Here is a 17,637-nt window from a genome sequence, read left to right as displayed (position 1 = left end):
TATCTACTCTTTCTTCTCTGCCTAGCCTCATTCTCTCTCAAGGCTTTATTTTGGAGAACCAACTTGAACACTCCCCTAAAACCATAAGAATCTCTGAAGCTGACAAGAAAATGCTCAGTGCTGGGTGACATTACTATCCTCAGCCAGCGTCATGTCCCTTTCTGTCTCTGGGGCACATTCCCCATCATTTGTTTCATTCAAGTGACTTGCCCATATGTATACTTTTTAATTTTGTTTTCAATAGGCATTTCTAAAAGTCTATGTTGACTATATGTAATTGATCTTTCAAAATTTTTTCATCAAATCTTGTAAACACATCCAGACCAAGACTAACCCTAAACCAGATTTTTTTTTTTTGTCCTAGCACGGTGCCAGATGGCACTTAGGTATGATAATAAAGCAAATCTGTTTCCTACCTCACATTTTATATATCTGTCATAAATCTTAACTGACTTTAGATAAACACCAATTTAGAAGTTCAAGTTTCAGGTGAAGGTTCAGTTTGAATTTCATTTTAATGTTTTATTAAAATTGATTTGCCTTTGCGAATATGAATTAATTCATTATCATTTTAGAGGAAGCTTGTTGACAAGCAGTGATAAAAATCCATTCTAGATAATAGGCAGGTTTTTTTCTACATATCTTTATTGAAGAACTACCAGTAACAAAACCCTTAGCTCCTTATTATGCCTTTGAAATATGGATAACGTCAAACTCTGTACTACCTAGCAAAGAAGAAAGAAATCTGAACACCATTATGGGTCTGTGAGAATTGACTGTGGTATTTATTCATAAATCTAGTAGACTAGTGAGGCTTAAAATGCGTAACTTATTAGGTCATGGCTGTTGAATACAAATTATAATATTTTCAGAGTAATAGAGTATTTGAATTTCTATAATTTAAAGAAAAGCAAAAGCAAGGATAATTATTACATTTGCTTGAGTTAAAACAGTTACCAAAACAAAAAAAATCTTACAGAAATGGAAGGACCTGTAGTCCAAATTTTACCTGAACTGATGAAGGGTGATTTTATAGGAAAGTGGTCCACACACTACATTGATGAAATCAAGGCCAATTTGGGGAAAATGGGATGGGGAGAAAATAAAGCTTGTAATGCCACTGATAAATACAGGGTTATGGAAGACATTAGGCAAGGAGAATTGAGATATAATTTATATTTTATCTGAGATGGATTGTTAACCTGAATTATCTTGGAGATTGGTGGCAGAAGAATAGAATCATTTTTTGATTTTGTTATTCAAAAGATAAGACTGCAGAAAAATAGAAAAACAATTTGATGGTATGTTAAGGAAAAAATCTGAAATCAGTTGCAAACATTTTGCTTAACTCTCTCTTTCACTACGTCTCAGCGTAGAAGCTTGTGGTGGGAGTGCTGTTAATCATTCTTCCAAAGTTACCATTCAGAATCACATCTGTAAACCTTGGTCAGCATCTGGATGAAGGCCAGCACCATGCATTAGGGGTTTAGAGAAAGCAGAGATAGATGCTAATCCGCAGGAAAGCAGATTGCCTGGGTTGGATGCCCACAAGACCTTTGTGCATGAATCATGTGCTTCTCCTCCATTTCCTGGAGCTCTAGGCATGATCCTCTTGGAACTTCGCAGTCCAGGCCTGCATACCTGGGACCTGTGCATGTTGGCACCTGGGTAGAACATATGTCAAATGGCCAGCAGGTGTCAAAGGCAATGCTTGAAAATTTTGCAGTTATGCTATCTTCAGCTTGAACCCCAGCTTTGCTACCTACAAGTTGTGTTACTTTGGGCAAGCTTATCACTCTTTCTGAGCCTCAGTTTCCTCAAGTGTAAAATGGGAATAATAGGAGCACTCATTTGTTCTGAGCTGTAAATGAGACAATGCATATCAAATGCTTAGCATGCTGCCTTGAACTTACTAAGGACTCACAAGCCACTGCTGATATTGTCATGTAAGGGCCTGCCATTTACAAAGTGCTCAATAAATGGTGTGTATTACTGTGGACATTTTTAAGGTCTCGTTAGCAGTGAGCATATGAAAAACAAACAGCTATTTCTCTATGGTTTTTGCCCCCAAATCCTCTCTAGAAATGTCCATGTCTTGGTGAAGCAGGCTCTGGAGCAGAGGTGGTGGGTTGTTCACAGTTAGGTCGGGTGGTATGGTCCGAAGTTTAGAGCCAGAGGAACTGGCTGGAAAGTCTGGCTCTGCCATCACTTGCTGTGAGACTTGGGGCAGGACTTTCAATGTCTCTGAACATCAATTTCTCTGTCTTAGAATGGTGGCTATGACGCCTACCACACACAGTTGTAAGACTAACAGGAGATGAATTCACTGTGAATTAAATGTGCAACCTACAAAATAAGGTAAGAGGCTAGTTTATCAACTGCCCAGATGCCCTCAGGGCCAGCCTCTCCAAGGAAAGAGTATCTATACCACTCCTGCCTCCTTACTGGCTCTTTGTCAACAGTCCTCACTCTTACTTCTCTTTTAGGGGAGAAAAATTCTTTTAAAGAATGATCTGCTTCCTGACTATCTGCTCAGTCCTTTAGGGCCATTGAAACTGACTTTGGTGCTTTACCTTGTTTTGGAAAATGATCTCCCATTTCACCATTGAATTAGGAAAATCCCAAATCCCAAAAGCCAAAGCCCTTCCTCTTTGAATTCTCTGTAGCATTTGATGTGATTGCTCACTTCCACATCAATAACAACAGATGCCCTTTCTGGAGAGGCTACTCTGCACTGCACTGTGCTAGCAACGTTACATGATTTCATTGAACTGACACAAAACCTCTAGGTGGCAGGTATTATGGCCCCATTTTATGGGGGAGGAAACTGAGGCACAGAGATGTTAACTTGCTCAAGATAACATAACTGCCGCATAATTGGCAAAAAAAATAAAGAGAGAGAGAGAGATCAGCAATGAGATCAGCAAGTGAATGAGAGATTGGAACCCTGTTAATACTGATGCTTCTTCTTGGAGTTTTGTCCTTTTCTTAGCTTTTATTTGTAATTTTTCTTTGTCTACTAAAATACCCAAAGCATTGTGCACCTTTCCTATAGTATTTGCTTCACTTCTGACTCCTGGAACTTGATATAATATTCCTGAATAATTTGTAATCTCCTTGAGGACCTTTTTTAGCAAAATGCCTTGTTCGGATAAATTATTTTTTAACAAAGGGAGAAATAGACAAAGAATCGTCCCTTGGGCTCATCAGTCTGAAGAGTTAACACTAAACGGGAACATAAAAGCATCAACTCCTTCCTCGCTCATTTACCTTCTAACCAATATGACAGTATAACACTCACCTTCTTAAGCTGAGAGTTTCTTTTGTGTTAATTGGTCAAGAGGTTTTTTTCCTAATATTGCAGGGCTAGAGAAAGATAGCTGAAGAGACAAAATGTGCTTACTTTTCTTAGAAGTTGCATTTGAAAAAAAATCACTGTTGTTCTGATGAATGACAAGGAATCCCAGCCAGGCTGGAGTGTAATGTGATTTGGATAAACTCTAGGTGAGGTAATGCTCAGGAGAGAAATTTGAGTGAGTTTACATGACGCCCAGATGGAACATAAACAAGAGACAATGAGTATTGTTACTTTACCTACTGACCTTTATTTAACAGAACGCTCTCATTTCCTAATGAGAGCTTGCTTTAGCTTATTGCTAAAATTGCTGTTTGTTCACCTGCTTTGAAAAAGGAACAGTCAAGGGTAAGCACTTGGGTAGATTAATAGTTTGCCTACTTGGTGCTCTCTTTTCTAATTATTTCCTCAGGCCAAGAGTAATAATGTTGCTATATTCTTGTATATATATTAGTGGGCAAGGGGCTGATGTATGAAGCGGATGCAAAGCACGGTATGGGACAAAACAATATTTTAAAGGAAAGTGTAGTAAAATATAGAGGACTACTACGTATGATGAAATTTCCATTTCTGTAGGAGAAAATAATTGAAGATAAGCAATTTCCCATGGCTCAACTTTTTACAAGACACCTCACCTTATTCTGACCCAAATCCCATAACGTAAAGGACACTATCCCACTTAACAAATAGAGACGAAGCTCAGAGAAGTTAAATGATTTTGCCAAGGACACACACTAGATGGATTTTGAACCCAGGCCAACTTTCTTTCTATTCCATAAATCTGTCTTTTTATAAAATATGGTTCCTCTCTTCATGAAATTTGTAAGTAGAAGGAGAAAAAAAGAAAACTGATTTATGCGTATTGCTATGTGATAAGTAAGTAGCAAAAGGTCAAACTTGTCACTAGAGTTCAAAGACTGGAGAGGTCACGCCTAGGCTGGAGGGCGAGGGGTGGAGAGGGAAAAGGAAAAATGAGAACGGGATGAGAGAAAGTTTTACCCAGGAGGGGCCACAGGAGAGATGAAGTTTGTTTGACGGGTGAAAATAAAAGGAAGAGAGGACTGCATTAAGCCAAGGGACAGAGGCATAAGGATGTGATAGGTCTGTTTGAGGGGTGGCAAGTGGCACAGTTCAGTTGTAACCTAGGGTGAGAGAGGGAAGGTAGAGTAAAGATGAGGCTGGAAATTTATCCGGACACCCAAAATTGGAGGATCGTGATGTCCAGTCCTGGAAGACTTTGCTTGATTAAGTGAATACAGGCTATGACGAGGGAAGTTCCATGATCAAGGTCATGCTTTGGAACCATTCATTAGGGAGGACTATGTAGAAGAAAACATGGTGGGAAGAGATTAGAGCAGGTTTCTTCGAAATTTATGAAGATAGATCTACCTAGGGTGTTTGTTAAATTTCTATGCCTTACCCCCAAAGATTCTGATTAAATACAGGCCACATGAATTAACACTTTTAAAAAGCACCCCAGGTAATTCTTGTGCAGGTGATTTAAAGACAGCATTTTCAAAAAATCAGGCTAGAGGCAAGGAGTTTGGTTAGCAAGCTATCACAATAACCAAGGTGTAAGAATAAAGGGGCTTTTTTTGTATTGGGAGGAATAGACACATATGCAAAAGATATGTTGAAGGAAGGATCAACAAGACTCAGGCCAATTAGTTCCATAGTTGGAGGAGGATTCAAAGACAATTGTTAGCTTTAAAACCTGGGCAATCAGTGGCACAATGAATAGAAACATGAGGCAGAATGGATTTAATAGGTCTTAGCATGAGCTTAGTTTTACCAACTGAATTTTGAAATGTAAAGATGGCAACCAAAGAAAGATGTCTACTGGGTAGTAAGTAATGTAGAATTGGGTTAGGGAGCAAGGTCACAGCTGGAGAGATGGTTTGGGATGTAAGTGCAGACAGATAATATTTTCAATTACTGAAAACATGCAAAAAAAAAAAAAAATAAGAAAAGGAAAAAGAGGAACCAGCAAAGAAAGATAGGAAAGAACTGTAAGGTAGGAGGGGACATGGGAAATGAAACACAATTCAAATCAAGAGAAGAGAGGGTTTCAAGGAAAAAAAATATATATATATAAATATATATGGAGAGAGAGAGAAAATCTATAGTTTTAAATACTGTAGAATGATCAAGAGTCATGAGGGCTGTGAAAAAGCCAAATTGGATGACAAAGAGATTCTTGTAAAGAGTGAAGAGGACAGTCACAGGAAAGCAGTGTGGTCAGGGTTCACACACCAGTGCCTTAAAAAATGAATAGGGACCAAGGGAGTGGAGGCATAAGTATAGACTACAATTTCAGAATGTTTTTTGGTGAAAGGGAACTCTAGTCATGCCCAGTGTTCCATAATCTCACCATCTATCTAGTTATTCAAGCCATGTCTTCTCAAATTTAGTCCACCACCAATTCTCTGATAAGATTTCCTAAACATGGCTTCTTCTGCCCACTTTTCTGCCATCCCGCTACTGCCTGGTCCAAGATACCATCATCTGGATTACTAGAATAGCCTTCCAACTGGCTTCTCTGCATCCACTCTTGCTCTTCTCCATTTTGATCACCATGTTGTAGCCTAGGTACTTGTTGCAAAGCACAAATGTCTCGTCAGCTCCTTGCTTAACATCTTGGGTGGCTTTCCGTTGCTCATAGAGCAACAAGCAAACTCCTTAACATGACCTATAAGGTCCTACCTAGCCAGCTCTTTTCTGCCTCTCTAGCCTTATCTTTAACCACATGCTGCTTGATCCCTGCCCTCCAGCCACACTGGCCCTCTGTCAGAGGCGCAGCCCCATCTATTCTCCGTAACAGGCTTCCTTGTTATCTCACTTGTTAGTTTTGTTATTGATTTCTTTCCACTAGAATGTAAGCTCCATATGCGCAGGAAACTCTCTCTCTCTCTCTCTCTCTCTCTCTCTCTCTCACACACACACACACACACACACGCAGGACACTTGATAAATGTTGAATAAGTGAGGGTGCTGTACACTAGCTTTTGCGCGTCTTTTTCTCTGCCTAGAAAGCTTCTCCTCTAATTCCTGCTGCTTTTACACTTGCTCCTCTTTTTCTTCACTTTTACATTCTTTATGGAGCTTCTCAGTTGTTTCTTCCTCAATGAAATTTTCCCTGATGTCCTTGACCACATTAATGTCTCCAGTTAAATAATCTCTTAACACTTATTACGTTTATAATTTTACATTCATTTGTGTGACTATTTGAATACTGCCTTTCTCATCCAGGACTGTAACCTCCATGGTTGGGGAGGATGGGGTCATTTCTAATTTGGCTCAACACTGTAACCCCAATACCCATCATAGTGCCTAGTCCACAGTAGATGTTCAACAAATATTTATTGAATAAATGAATGAGTAATTGAATGAATGCAGACATGAAATGAAGACCGATCAATTAAAGGGTAGCAGGATGGAGAATAGATTTTTTTTAATAGCATGGTCGCCTGAGCACATTCATAGGTCTAGGGAAGAATCTTCTTTCAGTAAACAAGCTAAACACCATCTGAAATCAAAATTACACAAGAGGCTAATTTTTTTATAGACATATAAATCAGGGCACATCTATTTTATGTGTACCATTTTTTTTCAGTTTCAGTTCAGGAGACGCTAAATCCACTGGCCAAGGGGGAAATAGGCCTAGAAGATTGAGAAGCATGTTGTAATAGACATTTTCTAGCCAATTTTCTCTGTCCTAGGGCTATTGTTATCTTTTATCCACCCAAAAAATTCTCTCAAATGTGGTAACAAATTATCTAAGCCTTCCTTCTCTTTTAGATAAGAACTTTATTTCTCTCTCTCTCTCTACTTTTCTTTCGATTCATTCCAACAGAGAATTGACTCCTGTGCTGTTCTATTTTTATGTTTTTAAAGCAAATAGTTACCTTGAGTTGTCTACACAGAGAACCCCACATGGCTGTTCCCAAGCACCATACAGGATCAAATGAAACCACTAGGAAGCGAAGCTAAACCAGTCATTGATCATCCCCACAGAGAGGAAGAAACTGGATCAATCCTGTTACAATTTTGCCTCTAAAGTTAGGTATTATTTTCTTCTGGATATCAGGTTGATTTTTTTTCCCTCTTAGTTTGATCATTTGGAGTACACTTGGAAATGAAAAAAAAATCCAAAGATAATCAATGGTTCCAGATTTTCTACAGAGATACAATTCTTCTGAGGAAATTATAGTTTAGTTTGATGGAGCTACAAATTTTTCATATGGTCAGAAATTTTCAGACGCTTATACAAAACCAAACTCAAGATATTCAAGAATTATCTCTTGGGCAAGATTTACGAACTGCTTCTTTCTCCTTCTCACAAAGGGCCTTATGCAGCATGGCCGGAATGATCCTCTGCATCCAAGCAAAGAAGAAAGATTCTCGATCTGCATTTGAATTGCTGCCTATATTTGAACTTTCTAAGAGTTGCACTTTTAAAGATATTTTGCCTTTGTGGATAGGAGTTATGGAGTCAGGTGTCTGACCTTTTCCAGCTTTCCAGTGAAAAGTTTAATAATGAAAAAAGACTTAAAAAATATGAAAAATGAAACTCATTATTTATAAAGTCCTGAACTATGTCACAAAGTACAATGGAATTCCCCAGACACAAGTAGTGTAGTTAGGGCTTTATTTTGAGAAAAGTTCCAAAGGGAATTCTTATTTGGTAGAAGGCCATGTGGATTGGTTTTGTAAATCATTTCCAATCACAGAAACATCTGTGAGTAACATGATTCTATGAATAAACAGACAACATCAGAACTCACAAGCTCTTCTTTCTTTCCTCTTCCATAAAAGTCCTGTTTACAAGATAGTGCACAAAAGAGATTCAGTGGAATTAAGATTTGCGTGGTTTCTAGAACCCTGAATCTCAAGCCAAGTAGCCTGGTAAATAATAAGACATTTACCTGACTTCTCTAATATGGCTTTCCCTCAGGGAATGGGGTGAAGGAGAGAGTGTATATCAATCAAAAAGTTATTTTAAAAAAATCATATATATTTAACACAGTTTTATTCACCAAAGAATTATAAAAACATAGTGTCTGCTCTCAAAGAGTTTGCAGCCTAATTATCTGGGCTAAAAATTATACTTTAAAGTTTAGTTACATATTTCACTACTTGCCTAACTATTCTTTTTCATTCATTGAATGGATTTGTTGAAAACTGAAAATGAGCTCCCATGTCCCGAATATTCTGGAGTTTCAATTTCACACTCAGGAAAATACCAAGGTGACAAGGAACCTGCATGTGGGACTGGTCTGACATGTCCCTATTTGGTACAAATGCAGGCAAATGTGAGCCACAGTACTCCAGTCTAATAATATAAGCATCTCCTCTTTCTTTCCTAAGTAGTCGGCAGGCTTGACATTTTGACAGCTGATTTACTCCCTCCCCTCCCCCTGAGCTGAAATTCTCACCCAGGCTCATCTGTCACCCTGGCTTTGACGAGGAGGGGGTTAGGTGTTTGCTGTCTGAAGCTGTCAGACTCGAAGTTGGCTTCGAATGAAAGTCTCCACCATACTTGAGAAAGATAGGGCAGCAGCTGGGGACAGACAGTAGAGAGGAAGGGATGGGAAAACAGTCAAAACGCATGTGATATGGGCCCGAGAATATAAAGAAAAGAGGTGAGAGTACAGGTGAATGAGAAGTTAGTAAGCACACGGCAGGTCCAGGGCTTTATTATAAACAGTTCCACCACCACTCCATTTCTGAGGAGCATGATTCATTTGTCTACTTGATCATTTGCTCTCCTTAGGTCAAACTGGACACTAACAAATCTGGTATAGAGATCACTGATTCGTTCATTCAAGAAATACTTTTGGAGCATCAACTACTGCCAAGAACTCTGCTAGGCACTGGAAATACCATGCCGATTGTGACCCAGTCCTTAACCTCCAGGGACTTACAATTTAATTGGGGAGGAGGGGAGCAAATTAGTGAGCCGAAGATCACAGCACAGTGTGCTAAGAGCCATGGTAGAACTAGGTACAGGGTATCCTTGGAGTAAAAAGCAGCAATATCATGTGAAGACTGGAAAAAAATCAAACCTTGAAAATCTGTGACATTTTTATGACAATGGCATAACCACACTTTTGGAGAGAGATATTACTGTTGGGACCAGTTGCACTTAAAAGAGGTGGATTTCAGAAATGACAAAATGTTACAAGAAACACCCACACAAATACAATCATGAGTGACACAAACCACCTTCAAGAATCTGAAATTTGAGCAGTTGTTTGGTACAGGATGAAGTTCAGAAATGATTAAGGAAAAGTTTAGCCTACGTAGTCGATTTGTATTTGAGAGTTTCCCAATAGTTTAATTGGAGGTGATAAATTTATTGAGCAATTAAATGAAATTGAATTCCTTTGCATGACTAAATCAGTAATGTTAAATCTAGAATAATTGATGATGCTAATTGCCAATTTCATGCACATCCTGCACTGATGTTGTATGATGATGCATTTATCCCATCAGTTTACCCGTAATTCAGCCCACGCAGCCAGAGAGAGAGTGAAGACAGGAAATATTGAGACTGGAACCTGACAAGGCCAAGGAAAGGCCTTCGATCAAAGTTCTTTTAACCTGTATATATAAAATTGGGTTCAGTATCTCAGAAAAGCAGACATTTTCTCAATTTTTTTTCAGAATTGCCTCTTTCATTTTGGGTTTAATAAGAAATGAGCAAATGTCACACATTTCGGGAAATTCTGTTTCTGGTGCTGGCTAGATGCTCAAACACCTTGAACTCTCATATGATACCTTGATGCTTAAATGATTCTTAAATGAAATCTACGGAATGAATTTAGAGACATGCAATACCAGGAAATAAGAACTAAAGGAGATACTTTAGACCCAAACTCTCAGTGTTGTAATATACATAATATTTAAAATTTCATCTTAGCTAATAATAGTTAAAGTGAAGATAGATAATATGTATTATGCACTTAACGTGTGCCAAGCATGGTGCTAACAGTTATGCATAGATTATCTCATTTATTCCTCACAACGCATGATGTACTATTACCATCTACATTTCTGCTGAGGAAAGTGAGGCTCAGAAAGTTTTATTTTTTAATTGTTTGTTGAGGAAGATTAGCCCTGAGCTAACTACTGCCAATCCTCCTCTTTTTGCTGAGGAAGACTGGCCCTGAGCTAACATCCATGCCCATCTTCCTCTACTTTATATGTGGGACGCCTACCACAGCATGGCTTTTGCCAAGCGGTGCCATGTCCGCACCTGGGATTCAAACTGGCCAACCCTGGGCCACTAAGAAGCAGAACATGTGAACTTAACTGCTGCACCACCGGGCCGGCCCTCAGCAAGTTTTAAACAATGGATGGAACTGGGATTCAAACCAGGGTCTTCAAGGCTGTGAAGCTTGTGTTCCCATGCTCCACTATACTGCACGTCTAGAGATTGAGGTTTTATTAATGAGTAAATTAGCACTCAATTAAGTTGTTTCACAGCAGTTTGTCTATGTTTTGTTGAGGGAAGGAATACATAAGTCATTCTCATTGTTCACAGAGGAAAGAAAAATCTTTTCTTCAGATCTTCCCTTAAAAAAATTCCCCTAATCACTAGCAGCCTTTAGTCACAAAATACATTCAAGATGGTTAATCTGACATTCTATTTATCAGGAGCCTTTGTCAGTGAAGGGAGAGTAAATTTCGATAGCTTACTAGTTCTTTGACCTTGAGCAATTTTAATGATTAAATTCTCTGCACCTTAGTTTTCTTATCTATTCAGTGGCAAGTATAGTATCTGCTACTCAGATATGCTGTGAAGATTAAATGACAATGAGAAAGCTGTTACTTTTTAAGCACCTCCTCTGTGCCAAGTACTCTAATCATGCACCGATATATATTATCACATTTAATCTTCAACTCAAAGAAGTAGGTATTACTGTCACCAATTACTAGTGAGGAAACTGAGGCTCAGTAAGATTTTAAAAACTTGCCCATGGTCACTAAACACGGAAGCAGAGAAGGTGAGATGCAGACCAAGTCTATCTATTGCTAAAGCCTGCGATTGTCTCAGATGCTGTGTTATTTTCACTTCACATTACCTCTGTAGACTGTAGAGCATTCTAGAAATATTGGGCATTATTATTTGTACCAAATTTGGACAATAAGATTATTTTATTATACTTTAATCATTTGAAAACATGTGCCTTATGAGTGGTAGAGAGGTCACTGTTAACTAGATCATGAAACTGACCAGGCTGATTTTGAGAGCAATAAATGAATAGGACAATTATTTTTTGTTATTACTGGCTGATTTCTATTGCCACACAGGCTACTGGGGCTTGTACACTCAGAAAGGCGTATTGACCTCAAGTGTACCTTCCAACTTGGCTTTGCCATCTCTTCTCTCATCACCAGGGGAGAGCAGAGAAAATATAGGACATGTCTACGTCCACAGTCATTTGTATATATCTGTGAAGATGTTTTTTTGAAAATGAAGTCATCTTTTGGATAAGATAAAATTCAGGCAAATTGAATTTTTATTTGCTTTGACATAGATTGGAATCAGTGGTGTGATTTTTTTTCCCCTCCTGTGTAGAGAGAAAAAAGAAAATCATCTTGATAAATCTCCTTGACTTTCTTCAAGGTGTTGAGTATTGTTCTCTTTGGAAAAAATCAACAGGGTGTTATGACACAAGGCTTTGACCCTGAAGTTAAAAACCTTATGCTCGGACCCGAATGTTACCAGTGGATTTTGATGGGGAAAAACATTTGATTCCTGTATTCATCAGTTTATTCACTCACTTGATAGTTGGTGCTATGGATCCAGCAGGGAAGAAAACAAAGCCCCTGCTCTCATTGAGTTTACATTCTAGCAGGAGAGAGATGGACAACAAAAACTCAAAATATAAAACGTTGGGGGATAATTTGGTGCAATGGAGAAAAAAAAAGCAAGGACTGGGAATAGGAATTGTGCAAGGGGGTGTGATTTGAAAAATGGCTTTCAGGGAAGTCTTCTTTGATAGAGCGTCATTTGGCAGAAACCTGAAGAGAGTGAGAAACTGAGTCATGTAGCTGTGTAGGGGAAGCAGGCACGGCAAAGTCAAAGGCCCTGAGGTTTGAGAGTGTGTGGCAGGTTTGAGGAACAGCCAGGAGGCTGAAATGGAGTTCTAAAGGGAGAATGGTAGAGGACGGGGCCAGGGAGGAACCTGGGGGCTGATCATACATGGCCTGTGGGCTACTGTAAGGATCTGGCTTTTATCTGCAGTCAGGTGGGAAGAAATTGGAGGCTTCTGAGCGGAAGGTATTATGATTTACCTTCAACTTTGAAATAACCACTGGTGGTGGGTATAGAATAGGATGTCTGTATGGGAACAGGGTGAGACAGAGGCAATAGATCAATTGTGACAATATTGCAATAATCTGAGAGCTGGTGGTAACTTACCCAGAGTGGTAGCAGTGGGAATAATAAGTAATTGAATTCTAGGTGCAGTTTGAAGATAGAGGCAATGGGAGTTTTCCGTGACGAGTGAAGGGAAGAGAGAATCCAAAAAGGACTCCTAGATTTTTCTTCTGAGCAAATGGAAGAATGGAGTTTCCATTTACACACATGGGGAGAAATATGGGAGGAGGACATTTTGTGTGAAGGTTCAGAAATTGGATTTTGAACGTGTTAAGTGTGAGATGCCTGTAAGATATTTACAGGGAAATGCCATGTAGGTAGTTGCAAATGTAAGTATGGAGGGTAGGGAAAAGTCCAGGTTAGGGATTAGAATTTGTGAGCTGTGCAGGGACAGTTTCTGAAGCCTTGAGACTAGATTGGATTCATTTAGGCAGTAAGTATAGATTAAAAAAAGAGATTTATAGTTGAGCCATCATAGAGCACTCCAAAATTTAAAGAATTAGGAGATAATGAGGAACCAGCAAAGGAAATTGAAAAATCCTCTATCTATAAAATAAGGAGAATCACACACACACACAGACACACATACAATCTTTTCTGGGAAATTTGACTTAAGAGGTAGGAGTTGGTCTCTGACTGGATGACGCCATCGTCTGAAAGGATGATGCTAAGTTTTTCATGACGTGTCAAGAAACTCAAGGAGGAAGGGGCTCTGACAGAGGAATGGCTTTCTGCTCCGTCTTGCTTGGATCAACAAACAACTTAGGAATTTGGATAAAGACACAGGGGGTGCTACAAAGTATGATAATGGGAAAAGAGGCAACTGCAACAATAAACTTCACTAATATCACACTGAGATAACTACTGCTAACATTTTGGCTCACTTTTTCTAGTGTTTTTATAGACACATATATATTAAAATTAGCATTATATGATATATTCATTACTGTAGCTGCTTTTTTGTTTGATAGAATGCAGGAATACTTTTGAAGATTCAGTTTTCATCATATTTTGATGAAAGGAGAGACATGATCAAAGAGAAGATTGTATTAGTTTGAGAAATGTCTGGTCTGATATCTACCAATAAAGTAGAATGATGACTGTGTGAGTATGTAAGAGAGAAAGAGAACAAGGATGACTCTGAACTTGGTGACTTGTGTCTTGGTGACTGATACGATGGCTGTGCTATCCATGGGGACTGAGAAAACAAGACCGAATGAATCTTTGCTTATTTTTTGTGTTAGGGTGGATCCCAGACTGGCTTTCTGTATAGCTGGAGAATTGTTGGTTTTTTCATTACTGGACATAACAGAAACTGAAAGGAGAGGTTATCTGGAAGTGCTTTGGTTGATATCTACCAATATAAATAAGTAATGAAATTAATTTATGACACAAAGTAGTTTTGACTGAATTACTTGTTTTGGTTTTCCCCATAACTTACAAAGAAAAAAATTACCATATTTCCCCTATATTTTCCATGTTGTGAGAGTCCAACTATTAAGATTTAATACAGGAAATTTACCCATAGATCTGTGAAAATTGTGAAAAGTCATTTTAGTTTACCAGGAAAGTGTTATGAGCATGACCACAGCAAAATAATTTCTCCCATTGACAACTTTTATGGCATGGATTGCCTCTGAAATAAATGCTTCATGTGATTAGATTCAGAAGATATTGGTAAGATCAGGGCCAATGAGAGTGCCTTTCGAATAAATGAAATTAATGAAAACAATAGAAATAATAATCAGTGGTAAACTTCTGAGAGCAGTAAGTAAATGTGCATGTGTATATTTCTGTTTGTGTATTGCGAGCTCTCTCTTTCTATATATGGTTTCCTGACTGGTGAGCACAATTGGCTAGAGAATGAGACTTTACAAGGTCAAGGTCACACATTCCACTGGCCACAAAGAAGCAGAAAACTATGTCACAGCCTTTAATTGCATCAGAAATTCCAAACAGTTGCTTCATGAACACACGCTCTTGGTCACATAAAGACTTGCCAAGAGAGTTTGGGCTGGTTCCGTAATAGTCACCAGACTATTAGGAAAAACAGACATACAACTTTAAGCATAGATGGAACACACTATAGGGCAATGATTTCAACTTTGCATGTGAATGGCAGTATACACTGAAGCTCACAAATGTGCAAACTCAAATGCATCAGAGAAGAGAAAATGCCCCACTTAGCCTTAATTCTGGTATTAAGCTGAAAACAAACACACTATAATTGTCTTACACTTTTATTTCTAGTTAATGCTGCATTAATATAGAAATTTTAGATGTATTTGAAGAATATTACCTTCTTTTATAAATACACAATTATTCTACATATCTTTGCCATTTGTTATAACCAAATCATCAGAACATAGAGTTTTTCAAAATCTTTTAAAGCAAGATCTTTACATTTTGGAGTTTGTGAAGTCCATCAGGGAAATAATGCAACAGCACTGAGAAATTCTCTCACGATGTTTCTGTCACATTGAGGGTCATATGCAATGACAAATACTGAAACTTGCACCATAGATCAAGTTGGGGAAACAGTGATTTCTGATCATTGCATTTTTGCTTTAAAAATCTCAGTCTATAATTTCCTTACATTTCCTTTTCTGACTGAGCTATGCCGATCCCATAATAAAGTACAAAGCAGTGTAACTTCCCCTGCAAATTCACTCATTATCCACTGGACTCTGGAACCCAACTGCCCCTCTCATCTTTCAAGGAGAATTGTGCTTTTATGCTGTTGATTAAAAAAAGAAGAAGAAAAGAAAAAGGTGGAACGCCAAGTCCGTAACCTCTAACGAATCACCATTTCCATCTGCAGCCCCGGCAGCTGTTTAAAAGCAAGAGCAGGAACAGAGAGAAAGCCCCTTCTTTTAGTCTAAAACTCTTGCTCTGCTTTAGAAAACCAATAACACAGACAGTGTGGATCAGCCTTTCAATATGCAAAATGGACGAAGGTACCCAAGTTTCCTTAATAATAGATTAAATCCGAAGTAGTATTTTATCAGGGAAATCCATTGTAATCTTCCAATTTCCCTTTTAAAAATTAGACTCTGGCTATCAAAGCACATTGACCATGGGAATAAAATATTTATCTAACAGGTTTCAAGTCTTAAGAACAGCTTCCTCTTCTTTATTTTTCTTGGACCATTATGCCTCCCACCCACCAAAGTCTTCACTCAACCCTACCAACAGCCCAGCTGGCACCATAGGTAAGAAGCAAATTGTTTTCTCCATGACCTCTAAGCATTCTACTCCACGGGAAAAGCAACGTGGAATGCACACTCAGCAGGCTACAAGACTGGAGCCAGTTTGTCCTCGAGGCATTTCTGCCATAAAACATAATACTATCCACTGTGTTTTGCTCTAAGCAGATCCGTCTCCCACTCCCCTCTCTCCCCTCCTGCTTCTCACTCTGCACCTGGCTGCAATTCATGACCCACGCGGCACATAGCAAACAAAAAGCACGAAACAGCAACAGATTCCTTTGTTTTACATGCAAATCCTACCTCCGGTAGTTGTCACATCTTCCTCAAAAGCCACGCTTAATTTTTAATGACAGCGATCCAGTGTAGTCCTCCGAATAGCCACCGGTAATCATCATTACCGCTCGTGCCTAAAGCTTTTCTGGACCATTAATGTCACAACCCTTGCTAACTCATAGCTTTAATACTCCCTGCTCAAAATGTCTGAAAGAGTTTGGAAGGACAATAGGAGTGACAGGCACGCTAGACAGCCATGCTTGAAATTAGTTATCTGAGGCTCCGTGAAAGCTGCTTCATACTGTTTTTAAAGCATGCAGGAGATAGGATTTATTAGCCTATGATAGGCATGCTGTTTCTGTTTTTATTAAATACTGTAATAGGCTGTCTGTTAGCAATGCTGTGATAGGTCCAACATCACTTCCCCACTGCTTTCGAATTCTCATATTAAAAAGGGAGAGAGGGCTCACACTTCCTTACGAGACCAAGATCGACACCACCCTGCCTACTGGATCAGATTTCCAAATCCTCTTTAACTACTGGAGAAAGAATTCCTTTTGCAAATAGATATTTTTACATGGAAAGTGAAGTTGAGAATAAACACTCTAGGATTCCCCAAATAATTCTCTCACTCCCAGCGGACTCCTGCTCCTCCCAGTTATAAAAACGAGCGTTCTCTAGAGTTAGGCAAGAGAATCAGTCCCCACAGGAAATGTTCTCACCATCATTACTGAGGTAGGATTCAGGGTATACATTTATATAAGGTCTGAAATTAGGTATCAAATGGACTGAACAGATCAATGAGCACATTCATTATTTCATGCTGATTTACAAAGCTTTATGTTCCAGTTTGAAGCAAAATATGCCATGCACTACTGTCACAATGGAAGGAATGAATGGTGGGTGGAAGGGGTGGGGATGTGAACACTACCTTGAACCACTTTGGACAGTAGTGATCATGGAAGATGGAAGAGGAATTTCTTACCATTGATCAGAGACGAGGGGATTACTTGGCTGGAAATGCTACTCTGAAAAGTTCTAAGTACTTTCCCAAATAGGGAAGCAGAAAAAAGTTCCTGGGAGCTCACAGTAACATAGAGAATGTGTTATGCTCCAACTACCCAGATTTAGTCCTTTTCTTCTGCTGTTCTTTCTCCCTTCCTGCTACCCTGGGAGCAACAGTTAAGTAGTAGTTACTATGGGAACCAAGTGGTCTGCTCCAGGGGAGGGGCTTAGGGAGAGCAGATGGAATATGGACAGAAATATACCATACTGGCTTATAGAATTGAAAATGATCTGTGATTAACAAAAAAACAACGAAAACTACTGCAAAACAAGATCTCAAAGGGAATGATTATAAATCACCACTATTCAATTACTGGCAGTTTTGTTATCCAGAAATACTATTATGA

General features: G+C 38.8%; 1 protein-coding gene across 5 annotated transcripts in view; it reads right to left on the bottom strand.

The window, feature by feature from the left end:
- KCNMB2 (potassium calcium-activated channel subfamily M regulatory beta subunit 2) overlaps window positions 1–16,943 on the bottom strand; it is a 224,357-nt gene extending 207,414 nt beyond the window's left edge. For 2 of the 5 annotated variants that reach the window (XM_070242660.1, XM_070242659.1), the window contains exon 1: window positions 16,253–16,509. The gene's annotated coding sequence lies outside the window, so the exon portion shown is untranslated. Of the gene's footprint in view, window positions 1–16,252 lie in introns of all 5 variants that reach the window. The other 3 variants (XM_005601817.4, XM_001494801.6, XM_070242658.1) reach the window with 3 other exon arrangements.
- Window positions 16,944–17,637: the final 694 nt, after the last annotated feature.

This window comes from Equus caballus, chromosome 19, assembly GCF_041296265.1.
Source record: "Equus caballus isolate H_3958 breed thoroughbred chromosome 19, TB-T2T, whole genome shotgun sequence".
NCBI lineage: Eukaryota > Metazoa > Chordata > Mammalia > Perissodactyla > Equidae > Equus > Equus caballus.
This window is presented reverse-complemented; position numbering and strand designations above follow the sequence as displayed.